Source organism: Frankliniella occidentalis, unplaced genomic scaffold, assembly GCF_000697945.3.
Source record: "Frankliniella occidentalis isolate FOCC.00 unplaced genomic scaffold, Focc_3.1 Scaffold202, whole genome shotgun sequence".
Classification (NCBI taxonomy): domain Eukaryota; kingdom Metazoa; phylum Arthropoda; class Insecta; order Thysanoptera; family Thripidae; genus Frankliniella; species Frankliniella occidentalis.
Genome location: NW_026267328.1, coordinates 192697 through 197487, shown reverse-complemented (window position 1 = coordinate 197487; position 4791 = coordinate 192697). Strand labels below are relative to the sequence as shown.

The 4791-nt window shown below is 58.6% G+C and overlaps 1 protein-coding gene across 2 annotated transcripts in view; it reads right to left on the bottom strand.

Annotated features, from left to right (window-relative positions):
• Window positions 1-4791, bottom strand: part of LOC113205479 (serine/threonine-protein kinase MARK2) — a 34988-nt gene that overhangs the window by 8812 nt on the left and 21385 nt on the right. The window lies entirely within an intron of this gene.

Genomic DNA, 4791 nt, shown 5'->3' with positions numbered 1-4791 from the left:
GGCCCGTAGGCGCGCCCCGCCCCACCCCGCGCCACTCGCACGGTGAGACTATCCCCGACGCGGGTCAATATTGTGATTTTCCTCACGTAGGCTACAGAGGCAAGAGAGCTTCTGCTGCTGCCGCCACTGTTTGAAAAAGAAACTACAAACAAAAGTGGGATATCGATATTTATTAATCGACGAGAGGCTACATTATCTCGGCCGGAAACTGGCAGCGAATCGGTGATACCGGCGCGTTTCAGGGCCCCAGATGAGAGGGGGGGGGGGGGCTAGCCGAGGTGTGGTGCAAACTGCAAAGGTTTATCATTTTTCTCTTTCATTGATTTCAGGATGCACGTGATAGCAACAATCATTTGGCAATCGCCATCGTCACGTGTAAAAACGAAATTTGGCCACTGGAGGACGTAACCCTCAGCAGCAAGGAGATAAGCGGAGGCGATAACGACAAATCGCAACGTCAGGCCGTCGTCGGCGTTGGCCCGTCAACGGGCGTCCATGCAATGGGCCTGGCGATAAACAGGGATAAACAAGGTAAGCCAGCTCCTCTGCACCGCGACGTAGCGCCCGAGGGGTCGTCCAGAAACCACGTCCGTTCTTATTCTCCAACATGACGTGCGCACGGCGCCTGCGAGACTCGGGATAGGCCACCCCGCAGTGCACGCGTGCACTCCAGTCGAGATGTTGCCTACCCGCCAGGCGCTGAAGAGAGCAGTCACATCGGCTGAATTTCGCAGTTTCGTAACGGCGTACTTTCTAGACGACACCCGCGGGGCGCGAGTTAGGCGTACTTTCATTTAAAATCAAGTCCGAATAAGTCGGCTGGTGATGACGAACACGAATGGGATGAGCTCGGTGGTGATTGTCCGCGTGTGTAAGTACCTGACGGTGATGACGGCGTCCTTATTGGAGGGTTGCTGCTGCTGCTGCTTGGGCCCGGGCGCCGCCCTGGTCAGCAGCATCTTGCGCATGAACATGGCGGGGCGGCGGCGCGCCCGGGTTACACCATACTCTCTTATCGGCCACACGCACACACACACACACACACACTGGGAGCAGCAACACACACACACACACACACACACGTGCGCGAGCAGTGCGCGACCTCCAGTAAGGAGGTGAGCTGGGGTGTCCTTCGCAGCGTCCACACACACCACACAACACTACACTTTATTCAGCGAACAGCTCCAAGACGTCGGTACAGTAGAATGTTCCAGCGTGGCGCGCCTATGGAGGGGGAGGCCGCCGCCGCCACCGCGCCGCTGGAGCGCCGGAGTGGAGAGTGCGCGCCTGGCGAGCGCTCGCGAGGGCGTTTGGAAAGTATGTCACAACAAGGAGCTGTATCCTCAGCCGCCTGCCTTGGCGATAGTGATTACTTGGTACTTGATCACGCTGGTGCACTCCACTTGGTTCACCAACACTATCACGACGTCACACATCCCACAGCAGAACGATCATATGTTTTCCTCGCGACAAAGGAAGGAGCAACGATTGCAGTGCCAGTCACGACCTCGACATCCCTTTCCTGCGTGCGTAACAGGCGCGATTTTTGGCAAATCGGACGCCAGAAAGTGGCGATAATCGCGCGCGCGCGCTCCACGATGATAATCCCACGCGCGGACAGCACGCGAAATATCAAATGGATTCGCGCGGATCCGCGATCCTCGATCCGCGATCCCAGACTGAACGGGACGCGCGTTGCGCCGCCGCGGAGCCGCCGCCGGAGCGCGGGCCAGCAGGCGGACGGACCGACGGACAGGTAGGCGTGCCGGAGCCCGTGTGGAGCCAGCGCGGCGAGCGGACGAACGGGCGGAGGGGGAGCAGCGCGCGGAGCACCGCGGCTACATACCGCACGCGAAACCACTCTACTCTGCGCGCGAAAAAAAAATGAAATTATATTTTTGCGGAGTAATGAGTTGTAGTGGTAGCTCTCTCCTGAGCAGCCGGTCTTCCTCCCTACATCTTGCGGCTGGCCGGCCGAGCAGGACGGGCGTGCGCACGGCGCGCACTGAGAAAAAAGAATTACCTGTGCAGCTAAAACTGAGCTATATTATTATGGATGCCTAAATTTTGGAGCTGTGTAGCTAAAAATTAGCGACATAGTTAAACTTTTTGCTCTAGAATAAAGTTTTTAGTTGTACAGATAACTTTTTAGTTGTATTGCCCCAAAAGTTAGCTATCCATACATACCAATTTTTTTAGCTACAAGGGTAAGTCTTTTTCTGAGTGCGGGCGTGCGATGCGAGGGAGATCAGTGTCCATATGGGCCAATGCCGGAGTAGCCTATAGCGATATGCCGGCTGCGTAGGCTGTCACTGCGGGGTTGCAGGCAGGGTGCCGCTCGGAGCAGGGCATTCCCCACGCGGGCACTGGGGGACTGGAACAGGACTGGAACACCCCGCACGAGAGGCGGGCGCGCGCGATCAATATACGAAAAGAGGGAAAATGGAATAGCGGCACAGGGAAAACCGCGAGAGGTCGCGATACCGACGCGAGCAGCCGTCGGTCGCCGTCCGCGTAGCACGCAAAGGGGGAGGGAAGAGGGAAGTCCCGGAGAGCACGCCCCCACTCTGTTGGGCACGAGGCTGGGGGGCACACATGCATCACGGTAAAAACAATGGCTGATTTTTTGAGCAAAGGAAAGAGGGAAAACTTTCAGAAACTCCCATAGTTTGAGGAAAACTCCTCAGAATTTGAGGATATGTCATCAAAAATTAGGGAAATTCCCACATTGCACGAAGAAACTTACTCAAAAGTATGAGGAGTTTTCCATAAATTATGGGAGTTCCTTAGAGTTTTCCCTTTCTTCTCTAAAAATCTTAAAGTTAGACTTTTTTACTGTGATTAGAGAATGCAAGTTAATTGCTGAGGTAATTATTGGAATATCCGGGAAATTCTCTGCCCTCTATACTTGATTCGAGCACCGGCTTTTCTGGGTGTACTGTACTGAGGTACAGCGGGCTCATCGAGCCGTGGCGGCCAGGCCGCCGGGCCGCCGGGCCGCGCTGCTGGCCGGCAGGCGAGGCCTCCACATACACATCGTTTTACTTTACGCTTTGAAGGGGGCGTCCTTTAACGACGTGCGCGTGATATGTGGAGTGGTACTCGACGGCCCCCCGCCGCCGCCGCTCCCCTCCCCGTTTGCGTTTTGCGGCGCGGCGTGTGGCGGGCGCGCGCGCGGAACCCTGCGCATTTCTAATGATGGCGTAATCTTTCGGATCAGGACGGGCCAGTGACCCCCCTCCCCTTCCTCCTACTTCTTATACCTCCCCGCCCCTGCCCCATATCACTCCACTCGGCAGGCAGGTGTCTTGCGCCGCGCCTAACAACTTCGGAGGCCGCTGCCCCTCGGCGGCAGCGGCCATAGCTCCAGCAGGTGCTGTGTGCTCCCGCCCGCAGGTGCTGGAGAGGCCCCTGGACCCCCCTCCCCCCACCTGGCGTACGCCCCTCACGTCACGGTCCGTCGCCACACCGCGCCACGCTACGCCACGCCACGCCACGCCACGCCACGCCACGGAGGGCAGCGACATTCTAATTGAAAGCGCATCCGCGTGCGCCGGAGCCTGCCTCCCCGGCAAACAAATACTTTCGCGATAAAAATTAACGAGAAATGAACTGAGGTCGTCACTTCGGACGCGTATGACAACGTGTCAATGTAAAAAGTAAACGTTTGTTGACCCTGCGGGCGACGACGAGACGGGGCGACCGAGGAGGAGGAGAGACGGGAGAGCGGTGCGATTGGGAGGGGGAAAGGAGAGGGGGGGGGGCGCACACACTGCAGCAGCTGCTGCTGCCTCTGAGGAGAGGGCAGACGGACAAGACAGGTTCAAACCTGCAGCCCAGATAAGTGTGCTCGCCATGGCCCGCGTCTTCTTGTTCTTGGGTCGCGATAATCTCTTCTTCTTGCAAACGAAGCAAAACATCGGCGGCGGCGGCATCCCGAGAAACAGTTCCGATAAAAAGAGGGCCCCTCCTCCTTCCCTGCCGCACCGGCCGATGTGAAGGCCTACTCAACGGGACCGGCTAGGATTAGCCAATGGCTGCCCAGAAGGGACCTGTCCCGCAAGAAAGTAACCGATCTTTCTTGTAAAACTCTTTCGTCTATTGTATGACCGCGTACTTTGTTAAGTACCACGTTAGCAGCAGCAGGTCCAGCGCTGAGAGCAAACGCATAGCACCCGTTTAGAGCCATGCCCAAGTCGGGATAATTGAGAATTAGAGAGAAACGTTTAGTGGTCGGTAAGAAATATTTTTCGCAGTGTAGTGTATCCGTAACTGACGTGAGACCTGTGACCTGCGTCGGACATCCCCGTCAACGGCCGTGGCGCCGAGTTGGGCGGGGAAAGAGAAGGGGGTAGAGGGCGCGGCGCGTCCTGCTCCTCATCGGGATGCCCCGAAGGAACGCCCTGCACGCCCCGCCACGCCCCGCCTTAGGCATACGGCATCACACACGGCGACGGCGTGGACCCTGGGCAGCAAGGGGATACCCGCTGGCAGGCGTCCAAAGGCCGGGCCGGCGTCGACGGCCACCTGACGTATCACGGTGACCTGCGTGCTGCGTGCCCCTGCCCGGGGTCGCTTCCGCGTTGGCCGCGAGTCCCTCCACCTCCACGTCGAGTACGTCGAGCGCGTGTTCGACGAGCAGGTCACACCGCGGGGGCCGGCGGGCCACTGGGCCGTCCCGGGCGCGGCAGGGCGATAACGAGCGGCCGGTGAGCGAGGCGCGCTTGCGTTGATCGCCACTTTGCGGTGCCCAGCGAAGGGCGTGGCGGGGCGGGGTGGAGCGGGGCGGGG